The sequence below is a fragment of the Puma concolor genome, chromosome A2, assembly GCF_028749965.1.
Source record: "Puma concolor isolate L17-30 chromosome A2, mPumCon1.1.hap2, whole genome shotgun sequence".
Lineage (NCBI taxonomy): Eukaryota > Metazoa > Chordata > Mammalia > Carnivora > Felidae > Puma > Puma concolor.
In genome coordinates this window covers 132,542,876-132,570,382 of record NC_141668.1, presented here as the reverse complement: position 1 = coordinate 132,570,382, position 27,507 = coordinate 132,542,876, and the positions used below count along the sequence as shown (strand labels likewise).

The 27,507-nt window shown below is 41.0% G+C and overlaps 1 protein-coding gene across 7 annotated transcripts in view; it reads right to left on the bottom strand.

Moving 5' to 3' along the window:
- Nucleotides 1-27,507, bottom strand: part of FOXP1 (forkhead box P1) — a 512,855-nt gene that overhangs the window by 320,911 nt on the left and 164,437 nt on the right. For 6 of the 7 annotated variants that reach the window (XM_086697593.1, XM_086697592.1, XM_086697602.1 and 3 more), the window contains exon 2: nt 14,856-14,916. The gene's annotated coding sequence lies outside the window, so the exon portion shown is untranslated. Of the gene's footprint in view, nt 1-14,855; nt 14,917-20,932; nt 21,090-27,507 lie in introns of those variants that run through there. The other variant, XM_086697594.1, reaches the window with a different exon arrangement.

The window sequence follows — 27,507 nt, the reverse complement described above, 5'->3', positions numbered from 1 at the left end:
ACAAATCAGTTGTGTTTTGAAATAGTGGTGACAGGAACCAGGCAAGTACACAGACAGGAGGGCGCTTGCTGAGTGATTCCCAGGAGTGGGAAAGCCTGAACTCTGCCCCTCCTCTGCTTGTGCACATATGTGTGCGCTCGCTCTCTCTCTCTCTCTCTCTCAAAATAAATAAGTAAACATGGAACATTTTTAAAATAAAAAAATCCAAAAAGCCTAAAGAAGCAAAATTTCTGGACTTCACTTCTAATCAAAGAATTGAACAAAAAATTGAGATACTTTTTTTTTCTCCTATGAGTCGTTATAACAAAAAATGTTGATACTCATTGTTGGCAAAGTTATAGTGAAATAAACACTCTCAATCAGTGTTAACAGGAGTGTGAATTGGGCCAGTCTTCCCCCATTCAGTGCTGAGTTCGGAATCCCCGAGAACACTGAGAAAGCAAGAGGAAGCACACTCTCCTTTTCTACTTTTTTCTTTTTGATTCCCTCTTTCAGGTGTTGATGAGAATCAGCTGGTTGAGCTTACAGATTAAACAGAGGCAATGCCCAAGGAGGTGGGTGCACCTAGCAGCACCCCCACTTATCAGCCTTTGGCAATACCCCTACTGGCCAGACGCCAATGGGAGGGGCTCCCGTGAGGTCCACAGCTCTGTCCCCAGGGTCTTACGGCTCAATTGTACACCACTGTGCTTCTCTACAGGCTGCTGGAACCACAGGGCTGGAGGAGACTAGCTCAGTGGGTTAATTAATAAAGGGGTTAAAAGAGAAATGGAGAGAAGCTTCTTGGGCCGGAGAGCACCAGCCACGTAACGGCATCCCTTCCCCAAGCGTGACAGGGACACTCCAGAAGGGACCTGGCTGGCCACAGTTTCTTATTTGAGCTGCTGCTGCTAACGGAGAAACAGCACTAGCAGTAAGAGAAACAACCATGACTCTTACCGGGCTAAGGGCTTTATGTAGAACTGTCTGTCTGTCCTCATCATCAAGCAAAAAGGGAAACTTAACCACATGTAAAGAGCCTTTCCTTTTTGTTTACCAGTATATCCCTGGTGCCTAGAAGAGTGCTTGACACAAGTAAGCATTCACTAATTATTTGGTGAATAAAGGAATACATTGAAAGCATCCAAATTTTTGGAAAGCTTGTGAGCCCCAGATCTCTCGATGTGGCCTCAGCAAAGTCTGAGTGCCAGTGGCCTGGCCTTTTCCAATTTTAACACTTAGATTTTTTTTTTGAATGTTTTGTTTATTTTTGAGAGAGAGAGGGCAAGTGAGCATGGGAGGGATAGAGAGAGGGAGTCACAGAATCTGAAGCAGTCTCCAGGCTCCAAGCTGTCAGCACAGAGCCCGATGCAGGGCTTGAACTCACAAAACATGAGATCATGACCTGAGATGAAGTTGGACCCTGAACCAACTGAGCCACCCAGGCGCCCCAAATTTTAACACTTAGAGCAAAGCTGCAATGTAGCGCTCTGTGAATTCCCTCTGGAAATCCTACCATAAGGGCTACTGATCAAGGACCATCCTCTTGACAGGATTCCTTCCCTGTGCTCTCAGCATCCTGGTTTCCTCATTCGCACTCCCTCAAACCCTGGCTGCTCCAAAAATTATGAACAATTAGAAAAAACACAGGGGCACCGGGGTGGCTTAGTCAGTTGAGCATTCAACTCTTGATTTTGGTTCAGGTCATGATCTCACAACTCCTGAGATCGAGCCCTACATCAGACTCTGTGATGACAGCATAGACCCTGCTTGGGATTCTCGCTCTCCCTCACTCTGCCCCTCCTCTGCTTGTGCACACACATGTGCACTCTCTCTCTCTCAAAATGAATAAGTAAACATGGAAAAATTTTAAAATAAAAAGAAACAAAATTTCTGGACTTCATTTCTAATCAAAGAATTGAACAAAAAATTGAGATACACTTTTTTTCTCCTATGAGTCAAGTTATAACAAAAAATGTTGATACTCATTGTTGGCAAAGTTATAGTGAAATAAACACTCTCAATCAATGTTAACAGGAGTGTAAATTGGGGTATTTTGAAAAATAATGTGACAAGATGTATGGAAAACCTGTAAGAATTCCATAAATTCTTTTCTAGCGATTTCCACCTCTAGAATAGATCTAAAGAAATAAAACTTGAGAAACGCTTGTGCACAGATATGTCCACGGCAATATATGACAAAAAAACTGGAAACAACCTCCACAGCCAATAATGAAGAAAAGTTAATTAAATTTTATTACACGTAAAAGGATGACACAGCTTACAATCATTTAAGATGTCTTTAACAATACTTCATGACATGGGAAAACGCTCACCATGTAATATTAGATTTTAAAAAGAGCCAGACAATTCCATATACTGTATGATGGCGATTTTATTAAATATGTATACATTCAATGAAAAAAGAAGGGCAGAAAATTTATGTTATTCTCCGGGTCAGGATTCTAGATTATTTTTACTTTGATATGTGATGGACATATCTGTAATTGCAAATTCCCTCTAATGAGTTGGTTTTACATTTGTAATTGGGGAAAGAAAATAAAGTTCATAAGAATTTCCTACTCTATTTCTATTGCTAATAACATAATGAGAACTTAGCTAGTGAAGCTCCCAGTGACAAATCTATATCGGTCTTCATGTATTTTTATCCCACATTCGGAAATAAAGAGAGGATGTCAACCCCATTCCATAACTAGGGGGAGGGAGATCTTGGAGTGTAAGTAGCTTCAATCAAAGAGACAATATATATATCTCAAAAAACATGAGGAAAACACAATTATCCTTCCCCGTACCTCAGCCCTTGGCAAAACAAATGCCACATGGGAGGTGTTCCTTTGTATGAATCAGTCAGATAAGGGCAGTGGACACTGAAATTCTCATACACACAAGACTTAACAATTTTTAAAAGGCACAGTAGTCAACTGGCAGGAACATTCTACTTTTATATACATCTTCATCAGATGGCCTTGGTGAAAAAGCCAATCAGCTTTCAAAGCCAGGAGACAGAGAGGGAGAGACAGGAGTGGGTAAGAGCAAGAGAAAGAAGAAGGAGAAGCATTGGGAATTCTAGAAGCTGGAAGAGGAGGGAAGGAGGAAATGGCGGTGGGAAGGAGAGTGAAAAGTGGGCATTTTCTGAGATGAACATTTTAATTTTTGTTTTCGTTGGTTTGAGATGAATGTGTTCAGGTGATGTTTCTCGGAGATAATACAGTGAAACACTTGTAAATGGTGTAATTTCCCTCAACATTGCTGGAAAAAACAGAGTGAGCACTGTAAATGAAATCCAAGATAAGAGCCATATATATATATATAAACAATACATGTTTGTTTTTGTCAGGTCTGTTTTTTTAACAGTCAACTTTTTAAGAGTCGTATTTTAGTATTTCCACTTGTTTTTGGTATTATATCATAAAAGGAAGGAAAAGGTGTAGGAGAAGAGCCGGGGATTCCCAACCCAGAGGGCTACAATTATGCAGTGGCCTGGGGTATGTCATTTTCCTTTCCTGGATGTTGGTTTCATCTTCAGTAAATTACAAGAAAGAGACCAGAGAAGTCCCACATTCCTTGGCCCTCTCTGAAGTTATAAGACTACTTCACTGAATGGCTGTTTGGGGATTTTAAAATTAGATGGGGTCATGGTCACAAAGGAGAGGGGCACGCAGCTCAACTTTAAAAACACAGTGAACCTCACCAGAACTCAAATGTTTATTGCCTACACCATTAATGACGATACTGCTGAGGTACGGCGAACAAGGGAAGAGAACTTGAATTTTATACTCTAAAAGCGGTAAGTACATTTCAATTTTTCTGGGTAAGCGGACGGAAACCCAACCAAAGCAAATTTTGGAGATGCAAATGCAAACAGAAGTCAATGGCTTGCTCTGGGGAAAGAGAAGGAGCAATTGTTTGGGATAATAAAACAAAGAGAGGATGAACAGCTGACCCTTCAAAGAACACAAAGTGCCCAGCTCACAGGCTAAAAATCAAGTTGGGAAAGTGGGAAAATACCAAGAAACAATTCAGATCAGAAGAAAAGATGCCTAGCAGCTTAAAGTCTAGAAATTGTGAAATCAAAATTAATATAAATGGTACCACGATTTCCTAATCGTGGAAAATGCATACAGTCCACCCCAAGGGGTGATTATGTGTGCTTCAGATTAGTTTTAATTTATTCAAAAGTAGAGGGAGAAACTGGATGAGAATCTAAAATCTCAACATCATTTATAAAACTAATTCAAGAGACTGAGCTAACTTGAGATGCTCAAAACAGACATCCTGGACATCATGACTAACTGGAAAAAATCGGAAGCCCCACCATTGCAGGAATAGACAACACAAAAACAGAAGTCACCAAAGAATCCTAAAAATAGTACTTAGATATAACATATAATAACTTGAAAAAAACTTGGAGATTGTAGGGTTAAAAACAGGAAAAGAAATAGTCCGTGCAGTATGACCACATATAAACAAATCTACATATACAAAATACTGGCAGGATACTGACAAAATGGTGAACTGTTTTTGGTGAGGTCACCAGTAAAACTGTTCTTCTGACATTTTCTTCCTCTACTTTCATGCTTTTCTAATTTCTTTTAATGCCATCTTATAATGAAAAAAAAAAGTACATTTATTATCTTCCACAAATAGCTAACATTCTTACCTCACCCACAACTGTTAGTACCTGAAGACAGACAAAGAATATTTTTAAAATTATTTTACCTATAATTTTCTAGATGCTTGATGATTTGGGACCAGCCTAGAAATTTCAAAAGCGTTAACTGTGTTTCAGATTTTTTGAATAAGCCAGAATCTTTGATGCTCTTAGTTAAGTTGAAAGGCAGATGACCCCTTCAAAGACTGTATCTTCAAAGACTACCATAAGGTAAAGGTCACAGACTGACATGTGGCTCAAGCACAAACTAGTACTCTACTAATCTAGAGACCATGTTAACCACACCAAGCTGCAGGTGTACCTTTCGATGGTTAATACATCCCCCTTTCCCTCTGCCTTTTCTTTAAACGTAGTATTATCTCGACCATTGGAAAGAATAAATTGAAAGGGGCAAAATGCACAAATTCCTCGGTGTAGCAGTGAATTTTGCTCTGATCACTTTCCAAGGGCTGTACCGTGACTTGAACATCACAGAGTTAGGCCCCTGTCCGGGTGGGGCGGCGAGGGGTGGAGGTGCCGCATGACCTTAACAAGTAAGAGTGCTGAACAGGCACTATTCCGGGAAACTTCATTCAAAATGCCTACCATAAGCACACTGGTAGTTATATGAAGCCGGTGTATATTAGGGGAATGAGACTCAAAACATTTTTGACTGTGGTTAAGGTTATCGATGACTTCCATGTTGACAAACACAATGGCCAGTTCTTTCTCAATATCTCTTGTTACATCTCAGCAACCTCTGAGGCAGCTGACAATGCTCTCCTCCTTTAAACAATGTCCTCCATAGGCTCCTGGCTCATCCAAATCCCCAAAATCTCCCGCCGGCTTTGACTATTCTTTGTATCCTGTCATCAAGCTTCCTAATGGTGCTGGCGACAGAACCCTCATCCTGGAGCCCTACTCTCCTTTATTTGTACCACTGTTCCCTTGGTGAGCTCACCCGGGTTCATGCCTTTACATATTACTTACATGTTACAAACCCTCAGTTTATAGCCTCAGCTAGGACACTTCGAGACCCACATATCCAAATGCCCACTTGACATCTCAATCTGGGTGAATAACAAACAGCTCAAACCTCACGCGTCTACAGCTGTGCTCCCGGTTTCTCTCATCCACCCTTGACAAAGATTCTTGGCTTGACCAAACTTCAGCCAGGCTCCTGAATCCAGGTGGGCACCTTCCTATAAATCCAGTTTGAGCAAGAACCCTGCTAAGTCAGTTGAACCACAACCCCCTCTACTATCACCTTCCGTATCTGATCACCGCTGACATGTGACTGGATTCCTCATGTTCCATCATCTCCCAGGTAATGTCTGATCCCCCTGGGCTGTGAGATCTGTTTAGCTTAGACCCTCTGCTTACCCATGATGTTTACTTTTGGAAGTTTTCCATCCACTGACACCCACCCTGCTATGACTTCCTACTTGCCAGGGCTGTATTCGGAGTTGAGGTCAATCTCTCCCGTATAAAAGCTCACCGGAATGTTCCCTATACCTAGTGTGATGGTCCTGAATAAAGTGTACCTTACCAGCTTTAACAAGGGAGATTAAATATTTCTTTTCCTTTATACCCTAAATCTGCTCCCCTACAGGGTTCCCTATTTCAGATCATGGCAGCCCCATCCTTACAGAAATTGCTTGGGTCCCAAACCTCAATCTTCTGCTCTTTCCTTTCTACCCACAAGCAATCCATGACAGGATACCACCCCATCGTCCAGGACAAAAATCTTCGAGTCATCCTCGATGCAATGTGTTCAAATTCCACATCTATTCCACTAGGAAAGCCTTTGGCTCTACCTTCAAATAAAGCAAATTTAAGTACTTCTCACCACCTCTAGTGATCCTCACCCTGGCCATCACCCTATCTCACTGGGATGATTACAATGGCCTCTTAACAAGTCCCCCTCCCTATCATCTATCATCTTGCCTACTCCACCCACAGGCAACTTGCAAAACAGCTTCCAGAGTGATCCACTTAAAGCATGAGTCAGATCTTAACCCACCTCAAAGCCCATCGATGGTTCCCTATTTTAGTAAATGTCTAAGAGTCCAATGAGTCTTCACGCCCTACTCAGCCTGGCCCTTTACTTCTTCTCCCCCCACCCTCCAAAGTTTGTGTGTGTATGTATGTATATATGGATGCATTTACTTATTTTTAGTGATCTCTACACCTAACATGGGGCTCAAACTCAGGACCCTGAGATCAAGAGCCAGCTGCTCTTCCAACTGTGCCAGCCAGGCACCCCCTACCTTGTTACTACTTGACCTTGTCCCCCCCCCCCCCCTCCCCGATGACTTGACTTCAGCCACACTGGCCAACTTGCTCTCTTTAGAACAAGCTACATCTTCACTCAAAATGCCTGTGCTTCACAGAGACCTACCCTGGTTATTTACAGCTGGAACCCCTTGCTCTAGCAAGCCCATCTCCCTTATCCTCCTCTATTTTCTCCCCCAGCACCTATCACCGTGTATTATATTTAATAATTCCCCATCCACCTGAGCAAAGCTGTCCATTAGAAATATAATGTCTGCCATTTATGCATGTGACTACACTGAAACAGATGAAATTAAGTTGAATAATTTATATTATTTGTCCTAACATAACCAAAATATGATCATTTCAATGTGTCATCAAAAAAGAGTAATTGTTCAAATATTTTTTTCCCTACAAAGTCTTTGAAGTACTTTGTCGAACTCACATTTACAGCCCATAGAAGTTTGGGCTAATTGTACTGCAAACATGTGGCTGGTGGCTTCCACACTGGACAGTGTAGGCTTACTCTATTTTATTCTACTCTACTGTATGCTTATTCCAGGTTTTAAAATTTTTTGGGCACAATCCACTAAATTGATTTCCTAACCCACAAATGGGTCCCAATGCTCACTCGACCAATCACTGCTCTAAGTAAACTTCAGAGTATGTAATCTGTAATGAAAGAATTTTAGGGCACATTCTCTGACCTCCAGGGACTGCTCAGGACCCTCTGAAAGGGAAAAAGATTTCCAGAAAAAGAGGCCTGGAGGGATAGGGTGAGGAATTGAAGTACCATGCCAATCCACAGACCGAAATCATCACCGTCCATCCAATGACGCAAGACTGTTTTCTTAAAAGGTAATTTTAAATAACTCACTGCACTGTCAGCTAATTAACAAAATATCTAATGACTTATAATTATATAGTACATACGCGCTAATATACAATATTCAAGGGGATATCTGCATGATTTTCACACTTCTCAAAGAGTACGTTTGAAAAGAACAGAAAGATTTCAAGTTTTTCATTTTCCCCCCTCTCCACCCCCCACGCAAAGGCTATGGAAATACAACGGTTCAGATCGAGGACAGAGAAGTACAAGGTTAAACGACTGATCTTCATTTCTCAATTGTGAACTACCACTCACGAGGAGTCTTTTAAAAATATACCATAAACTTCAAATCCGAACTCAGCCCTGGACAGAATGTCAACTTGCAAAATGGACTCAAACTAAGGATCCTACCATCAATAGAACATTTGCCCCTTTAAGGTTCTGGATATTACTACACACGAGGGGGTAGTACTAATACAGTCAAGGTTAACACCGATCTGCTCCCTTAAACAGGGTTTAGTTTTTGTACAGTTAAGCTTCAAATTTCTTCCTGAGGCTTTTGAATTACCAAAGAAAGGCAATACTCCCTCTATCTCTGTTAAGCTGTTCGGTTGTCACCTAAACTGAGAATCTCTTCCTAAGATGCTCAAGGTGAGCAGCTGCGATATTGGTGCCCTTGGCAGATGGAAGAACAAAAACATCACTTTAAAAAGATGAATAAGACCATTTGGTAGTTGGTTTTGTATTTTTGATTGTTCACAGCGCAAAAATATCGCTAGGTGATAAATGCTGCAAAGACTGTCTTTATTACTAAATACGCCTTGATGGACATTTCAACAAGTGACTCCCGCTTGAAAACGAACTCTATTGAGCATATTTCTCTGGAAATCAATATTTAAGAAAATTTTTTCTTTGAATCTAACATTCAAGAGAAACAGCTCTTGTTTACAGAGTAACTTGGTTTAGCATTATGGTTAACAATGTTTAAAAACAGCTAACTTAAAATGCAAACATTTAAATTTTGAAGTTTAACTGTTGGGAGGCCAAGTCAGTTCTATGAAAATATAAACAACACGAGAACAGTAGTTTTCCCCCCAATTCCATCCCCTGCGAGAGTATTTCAGGTCATCATTTTGTTGGGTTAAGACTCAGACCTCAAACAACTCTAAGGTTGTTAAGAGAGTTACAAATTTAAATGCTTGGGTTGAACTTTGAAAACACTATGCTAAGGGAACAAAGTCACTCCCAAAAGGCCACATATCGTATGATTCCATTTATGGGAAATGTCCCAAATAGGTCAGACAGAAAGTAGATTCGTTGTCAGGTGCTGAGCTGCGGGGAGTCACTGCTAATGGTTACAGGGTCCCTTTCTGGGGTGCTGAAATTATTCTGAAACTAGATTGTGATGATGGTTGCAGACCCTGGGAATAAACTAAAAACCAATGAATGGTGCTCTTTAAATGGGACAAGTGTTGGGGTGCCTGGGTGGCTCAGTCGGTTAAGCGGCCGACTTCGGCTCAGGTCATGATCTCACGGTCCGTGAGTTCGAGCCCCGCGTCGGGCTCTGTGCTGACAGCTCAGAGCCTGGAGCCTGTTTTGGATTCTGTGTCTCCCTCTCTCTGACCCTCCCCCGTTCATGCTCTGTCTCTCCCTGTCTCAAAAATAAATAAACGTTAAAAAAAAAAAAAATTAAAATAAATAAATAAATGGGACAAGTGTATCGCCTATGAATTATAATTCAATAAAGCTATTAACAAAATTAACATGCCTGATAACGTTCATAACAACATTGGCATGACAGATACAAGAAAACCAAGTTAACCTAACAAAGCTTCCATATAAGGCTAAAATACATAAATCCCTGATACCTTGGTCTCCCACTTTAGAGACTGCTTTCTCACAGCAACCAATATTTGCCCTTCCTAACACTGCTCATCACCATCATTCATAATAACTGTCTTCCCCTCTATAATATAAACAATGACAACAGAGACTATGTCTGTTTTTTTTTTATGTTTACTTATTTATTTTGAGAGAGAGAGAGTGCAAGCAGGGGAGGGGCAGAGAGAGGGGGACAGAGAGAATCCCAAGTAGGCTCCATGCTGTCAGCACGGAGCCCCACGTGGAGCTTGATCCCACAAACCGTGAGATCACGACCTGAGCCGAAATCAAGAGCCAAACGTTTAACCAAAAAAGTCACCTGGCACCCATAAGACCATGTCCTTCTTATGTACTGCTATGATCTTAGCAATCATCAGTAAATATCTACCATCATCATAATCATCAGTAAATATCTACAGTAGGAATTTATGCATGTATGCAGTATGCACTTTTGTATGAATGAATGAATGAATGAATGGAAGAAAGAAAGAAATCATTGAATTGGGCCAATTCAATCAATCAAGTTGTTGTGTTCGAAATGTCCCCTTACATCTATTCTCCAATTCTCTCATGCTCTGGACACCTTGGTATAGATACTTCCCAGCAGCCAATGGAGCTTCTTATGACCATGTAACCATAATCTTACCAATTAAGGGTCAATAGACGTGATGTGTGCAATTTTTAACTCATTTGCATCAGAGACGATAGCTTGCCTTGGACTTCTCCACTATGCTTTACCCATGTGAATAATAACAAAATCCCAAGGTAGGAGAGCAAAAGAAAGAACCTGTCAGTCAAGCTAGACTGGCCAGAGTCTTACATAAGAAAAAAGTAAACTTCTATTTTATTTAAGCCACTGTATGTTGGGGTCTCCATGTTGTACCAGGCTAGTCTTCACCCTGTTACAACGCAAGCATGGATATGTGAAGAGAAGGGGGGAGCGGGAAGGACTTCAATGTTTAACTGAACAGAATAAACTAGTGATTCAGCTAGTGTGGTCATCTGGTGGCTCAATGAAGACACATCAAGTTGTTATGTCTTCATTAACAAGCTGATGAATGAATAATCACATAATTCAAATGCTGAATTCTATCAAGTGGTCATTTTGAAAGTGATTTAACTTTGAATTTACTGCCACTAAATATTTACATCAAATAAATACACACTTTCAAAAGAACTAATGTATGTATTTTAAGTAGCTGAATAGTCATTTTTACCTTTATTTGCAAACAAGATGTAATTTACAATATGCAAGACACAATGAGTAGAGTCTATAAGGATGCTTTACACTCCCTGAGCCAACAAAAAAGAGCTCAAACTGGGGGTAGAAATGATTATACTAGCTTTTAGATTGTTTCTTTTTCACAAATAAGTTGGCTGTAAAAAAGAAATTAAAGGGGTACCTGTGTGGCTCAGTCAGTTAAACACCCAGCTCTTGATTTGGCTCAGGTCATGATCTGACGGCTCATGTGAATGAGTCCCACGTCAGGCTCTGCACTGACAGCAAAGAGCCTGTTTGGGATTCTCTCTCTCCCTCTCTCTCTGCCCCTTCCCCACTCTCTCTCTCTCTCTCTCTCTCAAAATAAATAAACTTAAAAAAATTTTAAAAAAGGTAACCAATACATAAATGTGAAGCTTGAAGATGTCTAAAATCCTTAAAAATAACCAGTCAATTGTAATCTTTATGGTCTCGATGATTATCATCCACTCCTAATGCCACTCAGAACTGCTACAAGAAGATGAATTTTACAAACTGGATTTGAATTTTAAGCAAAAATGCATGTAGGTAAAATGCCAACATTGGGGGACAGCAGAGAGAAAATGACATATAAACCTTTATTAAGTCACCAAACTAAGGCCGCCATGATAAAATGACATCAATAGAATTGTGACCTGAGCAACATGCCTCTTTAGGTCCAGTCTTGACATTCTTTTTTTAAAAAAAATTTTTTTTTAATGTTTATTTATTTTTGATAGAGAGACAGAGGACGAGCAGGGGCGGGACCGAGAGACAGGGAGACACAGAATCAGAAGCAGGCTCCAGACTCCGAGATGTCAGTGCAGAGCCCGACGTAGGGCTCGAACTCACGGACTGCGAACCCGTGACCTGAGCCAAAGTCGGACTCTCCAACGACTGAGCCACCCAGGCGCCCCTCCAGTCTTGAAAATCTACATGACCGTGGGTAACTTACTAATCATCTATGGAACCACCTTCCCAGTTTGTAAAGTGGGGATTATAATGATTGCCACCCACCTTTCAAGAACGCTGGCAACCAAACCCATTTTGCAAAGTGCTCAGATCCACTTGGAAGAAAACTGTCACATCGCTAGCAAGTAAGATAACTGTTACTTATGACTCGTCAGACCTTTGAATCTAAATTTGAAAAATGGCTTCATCTGTTTTTCTGAATATGTCTGGCCACTTTTATGCACATAACTAGTTTTTCCCATAGTGCCAATGTAGACATATTTATTTGCATCTATGCTGACTGTTAATGATTCCCAGATTTCAAATGCGGGCATGGCATTTACTGAGAAGCTCCTGGCATCTGAATCTACCTCTTCTTGATGATTTGGAGATGGTGCTGGTTTCTCGATCATCACTGGATAGCATGATCTTCTCTGTTTAAGATTTATTCCCTGGGGAGAAACACTAGCCATTCCAACCATTTTACAGATCTTTTTTAGATTTTACAGTTTAACAAACTTTTTTTTCTTCATATATAAGAGATCAAAATATATAAGGATTCATGTTTTAAGGATCTTTGAGCTCGTTAAAAGGTAAAAAATACAGGTGATTTATTATTTAGGTCTATGCACCTTAACTGATGTCTAAAGGAAAATAAAATTTGAAATGAAGGTCAAATAAAAGAATTGATATTATAAAAGAAAAACAAATTAAACAACACAATGTTAACTGGGGGTAGGAGATAACGAAGTTTATATAAAAAGGTATCGATAACAAAAATGTGGAATGTGAAAAAAAAAAAAAAAAACTAGAGACATTGAGCAAAAACTCTTACTCTGAGCTGCCTAGCAGTCAAGTTTAAAAGTTTTATGAATTTGTTAATCAGCTTCCATTGTGTCATGACAAGAGCCATCAGAAGGACAAAATTTTTCACTGCTCCTGACATTTGACAATGCATTCCTTATTTGCAGTATATCACATGTCCTTGATATTATACAGAAACAATTTTTTTGTCCCCATGGACTACCTCCCTTAGTCAACACTAATGAAAAATTCCTAGAAACTTTTTTTTTCTCCCCAAACTTGCCCCTGACTCACGATATTTTAAACTTTGAACAGTATCACAGAATTGGAAACAAATCGCAACGCACAAATTCAAACGTGCACATTTCCAAGTCATGGGTGTTAGCATAGGCCATCATAAAGACATCAAGTCACAGGGAAAATAATTCATGCTTACAGGTGACTCCAGAGAAAACAATGAAAACCCACTTAGGATGCCCGTATTTGAGGCTGTGGGGTAACGCAATTCTCAAGGTGAATATTTCATCTCTTCGACCATATATTCAGCTTTGTTTAATCAGTTTTTAGCTTTGCCAGAAATCTTTGCTAAAGGCACGAGATGAGTTAAAACACCTGGCACAGCTCTGCATGAGGAACATCTTGGACTGAGATTCTGCAGGGCTCAGAGACACCGGGAGACAAACTTGCTGCCTAGCTGAGCAGCTGTGGCAGAGAAGGAATGGCCCAGGAACAGAAAATAATTCGTGGCAAGGAAGGGATGGCCCGCCAACAGAAAATAATTCGTGGCAAGGAAGGAATGGCCCGCCAACAGAAAATAATTCGTATGGCCCTTGACATGCAAAGTTTGCAGATCCCTGAAATTAATAAAGCCTTCATTTTTAATATTGGACCACTGAGCGTCAGCAAGGGGAAGAGCTTTGTCAAAAGTCCCGCCCTGACTTGATGAGCCCCAAAACTGCTTGGGATCAACCCTTTCCGCACTGGAGCATATAAAAGGAGCTGTCCTCTGCAGAGGACAATCTGAGGCTTCTCAAAAGATTTAATTTAGACAACAAAGATGGTGAAATGGGGCAAGTTGGATTTCTGACCTCAGATCAAGTGTGCCGGAAGAACGCAACTAGAAAAATAAATCCATACCCGTAAAATACGTTCTAGAACCTCAAAATGCTCAGTGAGATGAAACACAAAAGTAATCTAAGAATCTTCACACTGTAAAGATTCAAAAAGAAGAAAAAAAAAAAAAAACCCAAAACAGGTTCAACTGAAGAATAAGAAGTCTGTGTCTTACAAATTCATAAACTTAATTTAGTAATGTCTGAGTGAAGCCCTTGTGCAACCAGGCCCTCAAGTAACCTGTTTTAAAACAGACACAAATCTACTAAATCGAATGGAGCTATCATTGGCCAAAATTCAAAAATAAAATGAAGATTCTACAAGAGAAACACTGGCCATTAAAACGGCCTGCAAGATTAACTTGTGTGAGATGAGCACCAGAGAGAGACTTTGGGAATCGAGAAAATAATGTAGCATCCAGAACCATTTTAAACAGAGTGCTTTTTTGTTCCCCCTCCCAAAAGTGAGTTTGAGAAAATTTAATTTAGCTTTAATTCATCAAGCTGCATTAGTCTCTCTGAAAACTTCTAATTTTAAAATCAAATACTCATTTGATTTTCAAGCAAGGTCAAGAGAACAAGGCAGCCTGGTACTGACATCACAGGGATGTGGCCCACGCCGCTCTGCAGTTCTATCAATGTGCCGTGTTGCTATGGTGCTATGACTATTAATTTCTGAAAGAAGGTGATTATAAAGCCGCCAGATGAACATCAATCAGATGACACCACTTCAGCACAGAACAGGGACATGGGCTACTCTCGTTTGGAGCAAGTGAATTTTTATGAATCACTGCTTTTGTGATGTGAGTATTCCTGTCAAAGTTTGGGTTCACCAAGTCAACAACAACAACGACGACAACAACAACAACAAAATCAGCTTCAACAAAGGGGAAGTTTGATCATATTTGGGAGAAAAATGTCACTCTGTGGACCATTTCTTCAGGGCAATCTTTTCTGTAAACATCTCCCAAATGATGCTATAACATAATATTTACATAAATAAATTCACAGACATTTGGTAGCTACGTAGATTGGGAAAGAAGTGAATTAAGATATACCTAGAGGTGGCAAACACAGCCCTAGACAGAATTCCACGAATCACATCGCGTTTACCTTTTTTGGCTTCCGGAAAGCAATCTTCAGGTATAGTCACCTCAAAAGGTCACTTCTTACCCTGAAAACAAAAGAGAACATCAAAACCTGAATGTCAAGAGAAAGGAGCAACCACCTATTTGCCAGGGACAGATGCAAAAGAACTCCGGCACATTTCATGGCAAGTGACTTTCAGAGTTAATCAAAACAAGTCCCAAGACCACTGATCCGGTGCACAGGCCGGTGAGCTCCTCAAGACAACAAAAATAACGTGGGTGGAAAAAGTCAAGGTGAAACATTGCGAATTTTGCATATGAACTTTTTCTCATCTTGTCCTCCATCAATTTATTTTCTTGTGCAATAATACGTGACTCATAGGCTTTTGTTTTTGGAAACGAGACTGCTCCTTGAACGTGTCTGTTTGGTTAGCATCCACGACATCTCTGATTTCATTAAAGCACAGGCTTGTGGGGTTTTTTCCCCCTTAGGAAGAGAGTGAGTTCTGAGAGACGAGATGCCTTTATGCCAACCTGGACCTTTCAAAATGAACCAGGATCTGCAAGTTTGGGGGGGGGGGGGGTGGTTAATCGGTTGGTGAAAGCTGTTCACACAGTGTTTTCCACTTAGCCTATATCTACCAGATCTACCAAGTTAAATAAAAATGGTTTGTGTCAGATGAAATAAACAATTGAAATCAAGCTCCCTAAAACACAAAGAAAGCCTGGAACATGTTTTATCCTGCATCTGCATATACTCTCTTATGCAAAACAGTGTGTAATCCTTTAAGAAACATTACAAGCTGCCTCTTTCTGCCCATGTAACTGGGATCAACATATGGCACAAGTGAAAAGAAAAACATTTGTTTATTAATTTAGATCAAGTTACCGACAGGGTACAGGATTCATTCCCCATCAGCTGACCAAATGCTCATGTAATTTTTTTTTTTTAAGATGCTAAGACCAGATCACCATTTTCCTAAAATGTTAATATCCTTTTGCTCACTCTTCAGAACAATATGTAATGAAGTGGTTTTAATTTTATACAGAATATATCCCTGCTTATCCCTCCGCTGTCAGCCCTGAATGTGGAAAGGCAAACATTATTGAGAAGAGTTAAATCTTCTTCACAAGGGCTAAAATACGAAAGTGGCACTTTGGTGAGTACTATCTTTGAGGAATTGATCTGAGGCCAATTTATGACATTTCCACAAGCAAGTGTATGCAGATTCTTGCCATAAAGATTGGAAAAAAAATGCAGGCTCTGAGTGAAATCATAATTTTCATGTTTACTGTAAGAGGAAATTGGAGGTTTTCACCATAAATGTTCACCATTTGGGTGGGGGAAAACCCTAGCCCTGGGACTTAAAATTACTATTTTGCAACCCGCCCCAAACCTTTTTGTTTTTACACAAAACAATTCAAATTGAAAATGAAAATTTTGAGGCACACTGCTGATGTGTGACTCCAGGATTGGTTTCTCCACTGGTGAGAATTGTCACGAGGCATCTGGTAGTGAGAAAACGGGGCAATGATGTTGGGGTCCTCAAGGTAATGGGGAGGCTGGCAAAGCAGCCCCCGGCCTCCCAAGCGAAAAGAGCACATTAAATACAAGAAACAGCAGCAATCTTACACCCCAGAAATTTCCATCTCATCACTCAGGCAATCTTAAATGGAAAGTAAGCGAACTGGCAGGTTCTACTCAATTCAAGGCAAGAACAGCCATTCTCCCTCCTTTTTCCTTGAGATGTTCTCCAATGCGTGCTCTCTAAACTAATTTTCATGTTAATCTATTGAGTTGCATCTATTTTTGCATGTTTGGCAGTCAGATCTATACAGTATTGGGCTTTGCAATGCAGATGAGATTGCTATCATATAGGCCCGGCAAACAACTGGACCTTATTAAAATTTAATTTAAGAAAAAAAAAAAAAAACACACACACTGCAAAAATGCCTACTTTGAATAAAGTTATCTTGAACCCTGTATTCAAACCTGTAGGAGGATTTCAGGTAAGAAATGGGCTATTTCTCCACGCGCCTATCTACACAGTACCGTGTGTCAGTGAACACAGAGCAAAATTATAAGCTGATTTACCCTCATAGATTTTACAAGTGTAATTTTCCCCTAGGGAAACAAAATTATACAAGCGACCCTCCAATGTACAATTACTAAAGCAATACAGAATTGGCTACTTTTAATTTTTACTCATACAAAAAAAAATTGGCAGTGGGATACAAATCATGGTTTCCTCCATTCTGAGGTTCCATAAATTTTAATGCATATCCACATTTGACCACTCATTTATTTATTTCTGTCGATTTTAGTTTTTAGGATACATTAGCCAAGTAATCGGAAAGGTACTTTTCTAGCATTGCAGAGAAAAGATGAATAGTTCAACAGCTGTTTGCCATCATGCTAAATTAAATGAAATGTGTCAATATAACAGACAAGAAAATTAGGGATTAGAACTGGGGCCTGAGTCTGCATCACTACGAGCCTAGAAGAATCAGAAATCAACAACTAGGACAACAGTATGCAGTTCATTTTTCTGCCAAAGTGTAAAACTTCCATTTCCAGAACTATTTTCTTTTTTCTTTGTTAAACAATCACTTTTATTTATCAAATATATCAACTGTTTACCTGAATGCTTACTCACAGCACAAGCATCAAAACTAAAATTATGTGAAGCTGTTTTATTTTTTAAGATAAAAGAAAAATATTCCCCTCCAGCCCACTTCTCTTCTTTTAAAACGCCGTTACCATCTGAATTGCATTTTCTTTTTCCTCTCTTTCTGAAGTTTCCTATTGGTTTTAGGTTTTAAAAGTGAGCCAGGAATACGGTAAATAGAAATGACTTATTTTCCTTTATGTCATTCTCTGTACAGTTAAGATCCTGTGAACAACTACAAGTGATCCGGGTATGGCCTCCTCACTGCTGTTCGCAAGAGTGTTGTTTATCTGAATCAATGTGCTGACCATAAAGACCGTGGGTAAGACACCAATCTTCAGCAGCAACCCATTCATTAGAAAACTCAAGGTACTCTCCTCTTCCTCCACCTTCCCAACCCCCATCCCCCCACTCCTTAAGAATTTTATCCTGTAGACCTCTTAGGTTACCACAATGCTTCAATGTCATACTTTGTTTGGGTGTCTTTGGCCCCTAATTTAATCCATGTAATAAATAATACATAATGCCAACTGGCATGGCCCAGTTGGAACCAATTGCAGGTAAACATGGAGGTTTGACTTCGTTTCACAAGACTGAAAATGAACAATATATTCTCTACTTTTCCCACTATGAGTATTTCCCCGTGTTCTTTCATGGCAGCTAAAGGGAATGCTTTGCATCAGGACTTCTGCATTGTGTTTCATTTTATACAATTATACAAAGGGACCATGAAGGATGACCAACGTTTTTCACCTTAACCTTCAGTCCCCCAAATGATGCCTTAAATCCACTGTCCATCAGTGTCATCGGGGATGCGAGGATGTCAGGGCCAGCTCCTGGCCCACAATGAAGGTAGCAGATGCTTTCCTTAAAGTCCAGTAATCTGTCTCTGGCTAGAGAATGCTTTCTCTTAAAGCCCAGGAACACGGTTCAAACTTCCAACACCCCAAATACTCCAATCAAAGGACATAGACTTCATCAAAGAAAACAGAAGGTCTATATGGGCCAATTTCCCAGAGACTGCTGTCTCTAACCAGTGACTCCTAACACGTGGATTTTAATGTCTTTTCAAACATTTCTTAGAAAAACAGGAGCGTATCAACACAAATTTGCCTAGCTGAAAAATGATAGTACAAGGGTCACTTCATTTTCTGCACTCGAGACAAGAAAATCCACTCCGAGATCAACCACAAAGATCCCACCCCCCCCCCCCCCCCCGGCACCCTGCTCTAATAACTTCAATATTGAGTCAGACTTACAGGGAAAAAAAAAAAAAAAAAAAAAAAAAAAAAAAAAGCAAAGAGGGCAGGGAAGGAAGAGAAAAAAGAAATAAGAAAAAGAAGAAATAGGGAGAGACGTCAGGAGTGCCAAAGAGGTGGGGGAAGGAAAAACAAAAGAAGGAAACTGAAAAGGAAAGAAAGAAAAAGTTAGAGCTGTACAGTTCGGGCCTCTAGGACACCACCCAGGCCTGCTGGGTTACATGCGCTACATTTCTTGTACTTGGGTCTACCAAAGAAATCAACCACCATGCCCCAACGTCCCCTCCCGTGGCTGCGCGGAACACTTTGTTTCCTTTCTCCTTACCCTCTGTGACTCTCGCCAGATCATGGAACCTCACTTTGGGGTCCATTCTAGTAAGAAAAACCTAAAACAACTCGAAGGTTAAGCCACAGGATATAGGCAACCCCAGCCAAGGCGAACCGGCGAGATTACTGGAGGCTGGCAGTCAGCCCAGCGACAGCTCCACATGGGTCCATCTCACTGGGAGAAACTACTCTCTCTTACCTTACAGAAAAGTAAAACCCTGGCCGTGGTCATGTGAAAATATTTTATAGGTATCCTTTAACAGCCTTTAAATGTTGAAACCTAAAAACAATATTTGCTGTTTTCTCTTTGAAGCTCTAACAAAGCCTTTGTTTTAGATTTACCTTTAGTGTGCAATAAGAGTTAATAATCAAATCCATCCCAACCCCCACAAATGTTAAACAAAAAGATAAAAGAAATGCAAATAGCTATTGTCATGGAAAGTTAAAGTACCTGTCTGTATTTTTAAGTGAAAACTATTATCTCTATCAATCAAAATTTAAGAATACAATAGCACTAATCACAGAAGGTGCTCTCACGGAGTTACTTTTCCTCATAAAAAAAAAAAGTATTTTTCCCCTTAAAAACCGAGTATAAAAGTCATATACTTACAATTAGATAGGGTATTTGTAATTTTATTATTAAAAACCTTCAGCAGCCTCACTGTTAATAAATGCTTCGAAGTCTCTAGACTGATTTGTACCCAAGAAGACCCAACTCCCTACATATTTTAATAAGGTTGATGAAATTTTATTTAAATTCTCACAGTTTCCAACCTGCGGGAGAACAGCACACTCTTCTGTTGAAAAGAGTTACTCAAGCAGAGGCAACAGTTAACTGGTAATGAAAACTCCTTTTAGACCCTGGACACAATTCCTGGTCCCTGAAATATCTTTACATAGGACATCTCTTCCTTGGATGGTGCATCCTTCTTAGTTGTGGCGAGTCATTTTTGAAATTATAACACTCTAAAAGAAAGCAGAATCCTACCATCATAGCCCAGAATGATCTAAGTGCACAGTACATCAATTTCTCTGAGTCTTTTTTTTTAATCCACTTTTTTAAAAGATTGGATTAGACCCTGAATATGGTGCTTTCTAAAGACAGTACAGGAACAAAAAATAGCAAGACCCCAGATAGTAAAACAAACAGCTCAAGATTAAAATTCCTAGAGCAAACAGTTAAGCCAGGATGCCATTATGCAGGCTGAGCCTGGATGGATGTCTCCTCTACGGTGGGGCCAAGAGGCTGTCATCCCCCCCACACACACACCCCCAGCAAGATCAGATTTCCTTCCCTCCCGACCGCCTCTCTGAGCATCATGGCCAACCTCTCTAGTGTGCTATTAATATCAATGAAGAGACGATTCGATTTCCACTGAAGAAAACCCTTCCTATTCCGGCACAGAGCTTCGGGGAGGACCCTGGCCCGGGTATAGACAATACAGCAGCAGAGTTTCACTGCTTTCTTACAGTTCGGTCTTCCACACTGTTTGAAGGCTTTTAGCAAACAATGGCAGCATTATCTCCAGGACAGTTACAAAACAGGATTTGTTAGGACAAAGAATAATAAAGCTGTTCCTCTCTCTCTCTTTCTCTCCCCCCCCCCCCCGCTTGCCCCCCCTTCCCCCGCCCCGGTTCCAAAGAGGCTCTCTCGGCCAGTCCAAAATCCAGCCACGGTTCCTAAGAGGCACCTGCACTTGTCTATATCAATGCAGCCAGCAACTGACAACGGCCCAGGAACCAGGACCCAGGTCGCTGGCAGGAGGCGCCCAGAAGAGCAGGAAAGTAGCCTCTCAACATTTGTAAAATGAAACAAAGTATCAGCCTTGGCTTTCGCACACACTTACCCGTTCATGCTGAGGAAGGAAAGCTTTGGGGCCGGAGAGGCAATTTTCACACAACGGAAGAAAGTTGAGAGTTTGTAAGGGAGAAACTACAGGCGCTTGGAAGCCTGCGGGCTCTCAGGGATCCCAAGCTGGCGGCAGTGTGTGAGGAAGGACTGAAGGTATGTGGGCTCAACACAACAAAAGCCACTGCCTTACTCTAGATTAAATATGCAGGAAGAGGCCCCTTTGCATAAACACAAACACTCAGCAAATGAATAACTGGCTCAATCAGACGCCTGCTGTGCCTTCTACCTGTCCTCTCTCTGACAGGAGACACTGCCTGTTCCAGGGCACAAGGACTGAACAGGAGACACTTAAATGTTATGTTGCTATAATAACAATTAAAATGAATTGCATTCATTAGTAATTAAGAACTCACTCCTGGAGTGGGGGGGGGGGGGGGATTAAGGGGGTAGAAAATATAGTGCTATTGTTTTATCTCCAGCTACTTCAAAAAGAAGTTGGGATAAGACACATCACTGGAGTTTTACTATAGCTTCTATTTAAATCTCTAACATTCCCTGGAAGTGATCAACAATCACATTTCTCAGTCACAATATAAGGTCAGAGATATACCTGATATATTCTGGGTTTTTTTGTGTGTGCTTGTTTGCACTATGAACTGATGCTTATGAAAGGTCTATTTTACATATGCATAAAATTTTACATATATAAATTACACACACCTACACATGTATGTACATGAATACACACAGTTACACAGATAATAGGGGCACATATTTAATGAGAGCAGATAAACAAAAACCATGCCACTTTACGCTCGTTAGTTCACTAATGATTTAAGGAACATAATTTGTGTCTTCCAAAATCACACCCCAAATGCCTGCCTTTCAAATGTCATCAATCCATGACCACTCATTTAAAAACATTATCCATATATTAGCACGGATGCTTTTAACTGAGTGGCCTCAACCACTTATAATTTCAATTAAATAACATAATTACAGTCAACAATTTTCTCCATTTCGGCAGAAAATATGCCATACCTCAACATAATTTGTCCTGAGAACCGAGGAATCGAAGCCAAAGGAAAAACACGCAGGCATTGGGACTTCACAAGGGCCTTTCCTCTTTCCTCCGCCTAGGGACTCAGCTCACTCCCCTCTAACCTCTCTCATATGTTTCAGCCACATGTTGACCTTAGTAACTTAATTATTTTTTACTAACTTTTGTAGCATTAAATGACTTCGATTGAAACATAAATAAGATTATGTTCACCTACTTCCTTCTAACGCCACATAGTAAAGTTGGGGGCAAATCCAGCAATGCTATAGGATGTGTCATTACATTACTACTTGGACCAGAAAGGGTAGGTCACACATCCTTCACAGCCTCAGAGAACGTACAACACTTACGCTAGCCAAGGGAAATAAGGCAGCTTTCTATTTCGAAACCAGGTTCTGTTTTATTAACACGACACTGCTTTCTGACCGTATCATCCTACCACAAAAGCAAACGAATACTACTGAAAAGTTGGGGGAAAAATTACAAACAGGCGGAGAAACCCATCTCAACCGTACATTACGGCATAATTTGGAGAAAAGAGAAAAAAAATGTTTTAAAGATTCCCAACCTCCCCCCCCCCCATCACCAAAGAATAAAACACAGGTTCCTAAGAAGGGTTCCCAAAGAAACTAAAGACGCCTATTCTATTCACTATTTTGTCTCGAAATGACCTTCCAAATAAGGTGTTTGATAACCCACTTCCCCAGACGACAGTCATCTAACCTTGATGCAAATAAACCATAGAACAAAATTTAATCAGTAGATCACTGTGAAAAAGCCTTTGTCCATCCCAATGGAGCTTCTAATGACTGTTTTGGCAGTTCTGGCGGGTAGTTACGCTTCCCAGCTCATCTATATCTCATACTGGTTGAGCAAGCTAATGGAAGTGCTGTTAGTGGAATCCAATATTAATGCTCTGCATCGTGCAAACCTGGATGCAACTGAATATATTATACAATTATAGGTAGTATCTAATTCCATAGGTATTAGATACCGCACCCGAAATTAATATTTTAATGAGGACAGTGAAATAAAGCAGACAGTCCAGGTAAGGGATCCATGCATGAGTGCTGGATACTGGAGCCAGCGGCACAGACACAGGGATTGTGACAAAAATCCGCATGCAAGCTTTAGATGCTGAGGGACACATACTGATGCACAGAGTCAAAGATGTCATCCTCACACGAGCGCCACTGGCTGTAAGCTTGAGCGAGAATGAAGGAAGAAAAAATGGGGGCGGGGGAGTCGCAGGGAGGCCTCCAGAAAATAAACAGGGTGTACAGTTTCAAAGGCTGCAGACACAGACATTTCATTGTTCAAGCCAATTATCAGTGGAAAATAATAACAACAGATGGATTCAGAGTCACTGACTTTTCATATGCACTTCATCTCAGCGGAACAGATGATGAAACGCGAGAGCTATCTCAAAAAGGCAAAACATCTTTCAGTAAAAGAACTCTACAGTCCAGATGGGGACCTTCTAAGGCTGCTGATTATCTTCTTATAATGTTGTAAGATAGACTTACTAAAACATTTCAAGAACGGATCAGATAGGATGCGCACAATGGCTTCATTATTGGAAGGAGTCGCCTCGGACTTGTGACTTAAAGAGGCAGAGATTTCAATAAGGTGAGGACTGTAAGTTTCCTGTCTTCTCATCAGGGACGGCAGGTTCCAACTCAGGCTGGAAATCTGTGCACGACAGAGAATAAACCCGTGCCCAAGGATCCCGAGTGTGTGCTCTTCTCTCATTTGAGCAAAGAAAAACGAGATACACTGGGATTGTGGAAAGGACATTAAATTATTCTGAACCATTCTATCACAACGGGGGGAAAAAAAGCTACAAAGCAATTCCTTATTAAAAGCATTCAGTGATAAAATATCATCTCTTATATGCAGTTAGGACATCTTAACTATCCCTTGCCACTGGTGATCGCAAAACATAATTTGCTTTCAGTAGGAAATAAATATAAATTTCAATGGTGGGGTGATCCACAGTTCTAAGGAAAGCCAGCCAAACACCCAGGCTAAAGGAAAGAAAGCCATCAACCTATCCCCAAGCGTTCTCACTTAACTTAAATCCCACCAACTCAGGCTTGCTGATAAAACACAATAGGTAAACCACAACCTGAGAAGTGGCTGTAAGTAATAGAAAAAGTTAAAATTTCTAATCAGATGAGCCTCATTACTACTGGAAAAACAACCTATCTGTTCTGCCTCTCTCCCTCCATCCCTCTGTCGTCAACTCTACATTTATAATTTTGCAAAAATCTTTCTCTGAATTGACATAATGTGGCTGAAATCAGTGTGCTAATAAGCAAGAAGAAAAGCAGCTCCTCCCACTATTTACTAAACGTACTTAACATTTAAAAAAAATGTGTTTATAAATACACTGTTGACTTCACAAGTTTATAACGTAAATAAAAAAAACCTTTTTTTTTTCTTTTTTTTAGAGCAAGGCTTTTCTTCAAAGTACTCTGACAAAAAAGTAAATTCAGAGCAGAACATACAAGCATGAATAAAATACCGCCAAGGGCAAAATTCTGCAACTGCTTTAAGAAGCAAACAAGAACACAAAAGATGTGTAATACAACCATCTGGCTCTCCCCATACTGTATCAATGCCTCAACTTTATCCCCCCCCCCCCCACCCCCTTAGCCAGCCCACACCAATGCCACAAAACCAAATGGCTTCACTTATGTTTCCTGCACGGCAAATTTACACAATGCACTAAGAATGCAAAAGTGAATTTTTACACATAAACTGGTATCTTAAAAATTTTCCCCACCTCAAGTATTTTGTTGAACCTCACTGTGATAAAGACATCCCCACACGTGCAGAAATACTTAGGCTCAAGAGAAGCCCCCTTCAAAACTTGAATCTCTACCCTCTCGTGCTTTCGGCTATAATCAGACACTAGAAGCAGGCATCTGAAAGGCAAATTCTGAAATTATTCCCATTAGACCTTCACTTTTTTTTTTTTTTTTGTCTTTTTGCTCTACATTGTGGGTTATTTTCCCCTACTTACTATTTGAAAGATCTTCACTCATGTTGGATCACCATCCTTGAAAGTCTACATGCTGACTGGAAATTTTCCTCATTTGGTTCGTTCTACAAACATTTCCTGAGCAAGTGCTGTGGGGTCTGGGGCTTGCTGGACAATGGATGACCAAAATCATCATTTTCCCAGAGAAGGACAGAACCCGCCTAGTACATTAAACCAGAAGGTTTACGATTTAATTAAAAAAAAAAAAAAAAAAAAAACAACTCTTCTATGCACAGGTTGCCTGAAGCATTTAATTTATTTACGTACTTATTTGGGAAGGCAGATATAACAGATATCTGAAAAGTTATTGCACATCTGTAGGTATCCCAACGCTTTCAAAGGTGGGAATTAAGACTTTTAAATGCAGATCTCTGGGCAAAATCAACACGGGTCATCATAAATGGGTCTCACAGAGGGGCAACAATCCAAAAAGAATAATAACTGGGAGAAAGCTACTCTTATAGGCCAACTCTCCGCTTTTCTGCAGGGCCACACTGGAGGCAGGCAGTACCTACCAGGAAAGCGCTCTTGGCTGAAATCAAAACTCGCGTGCGGGAGGCCATGTCTGGTTTACTTCCGTTTTCTTGCTGACCATGATTTTCTACCTTCCCCGCATCTCTCTCCGTGTTCCGGGATAAGAAAGCCGTGCCTAGTTTCTCAACGCACTGATTGTCGATTCCCTTCCGGGTGTTTCTGCCCAAGACCATGGAGGCTCCTGGTCTGGACAGCAGTGGTAATCTTAGGACACACACAGTGGATCCAGCCACCGAGCAAGGGATTCCGCTAATTGTTTAAGCCCACACTAGTGTCCTAGTGTCAGGCCACCGGTTGGCAGACACGAATCACGGCTGCCCAGCAGACCTAGGTTAACACAGCTGGAGCCAGATGACAAGCTCTCCAAGACGTTCTTCCCATGGCCACATCTGGCCCCTGGCGGCTCCAATCTGCCGCGAAACTGATTTTGTTTGGTTTTGCTGGGAAAGGTTAGGACACAGATAAAGCCAGTCATGTTAATCTTGACTGTGCGCACTTGAGTTTTAGGACAAATTATCAGACTGTAAACTCCACGAAGGCAAGGATTTTATCTGTCCTGCGTGCCGTACTGCATGCCAGTACGCAGCAGAAGCTACATACGGCAGTTGTTCAGTCGATACGTATGAAATGAGCGACACTAACCAGCACGTACGTGGAATAAAAACATTCCTGGGTGTCACTGTGGTTCCTCTATTCCCACTATTATATGCACCATAGCTTACACCTGGGTGCATACAGAGGAGACCCCGAGCGGCTCCATGGTTCAATTTTACTGTCAGCGAGACAGTGGGTTCGAGAATGAACCCACTCCTGTAGTCACTCAGGCGGGAAGACCTCCCAGAAGTCCTTCCCTGAAAATAACAGCCTCCCGGTATTACCCAGTGACCACCTTAGTGGTCCTTAAACTGCAAAACTTGGCAGCTACGTGCCTACAGGGTTTGCAAATGACTTAAAAGTAGAAACTTACCTTTTGGCCAACAGAAAAATGCCAAATGATGAGGCAACTTTTCCTGGCACCTTTTCATTCCACTTCCTTTCCCATGCCTCTCTTCCTGAATTCTCGGACACTGGCAGACCCCAGTTCCGTTTTCCACTCAACTTTGACCTCTCTCTAGGCTTTTCCGCACCTCACCACCTCTCCAGATCCCACTAGAAACACACCCACAAACGCCAATGTAACTTAGAACCAGGTGGGACTCGCCCTCCTGGCTCCTTAGGTAGGAAGGGTTCTGATATTTACAGGATGCTACACTGAGAATAGTGATGCTAGGGGGTCTTTAATCCTCATGACAATAAAACGCCGCTAAATACCCCCGGAACTTGATAGAGGACCAGGGACATTTGGTAGAAGCCTGGCATGGCTGTTCACATATGATGCTGCTTCCCCAATACAGCAAGTTAACGTTCCTAAAACAAGAATGGCTGAAACGGGCAGATGACTTTGACAAGCTCAGCATATGGTCTTCAACGAAGCAAAGCTACTCAGAAGTGCAATAGATGAAGCTGTTGCCTGAACTCGCTCCCGTTTCTGTCACGTAAGGCGGCGGGGGTAGGGTGGGGGTGATTCTTTTCAACTGATGATTTCAGTTTCTGAGAGGTGCACTGTGTCCACTAGGGAGATCTGGGGCTACCAGGTCCCCTTGGAAGGAACTGCGTGCCTCAGAAGGGGTGGCCCAGGAAGACCCACCCCCAAAATTGCCTCTCCTCCTTTGTTCCTATTTTCTGGAATTACTTTAAAACTGGGAGAATGGCTTTCCAGAATTCCACAATCACAATGAAAATGTAAGATAATCAAGGGAGAAGCAGGACAACAGGATGCAAACGCTTGATTCCCAGTCCTTTCACTGGGAACAGGCCAGAATGTAAAAACCACCGAAAGAAAACAGAAAAAAAAATTTTTAATTAGGGAAAAATGTCAGCGGATGGGGGG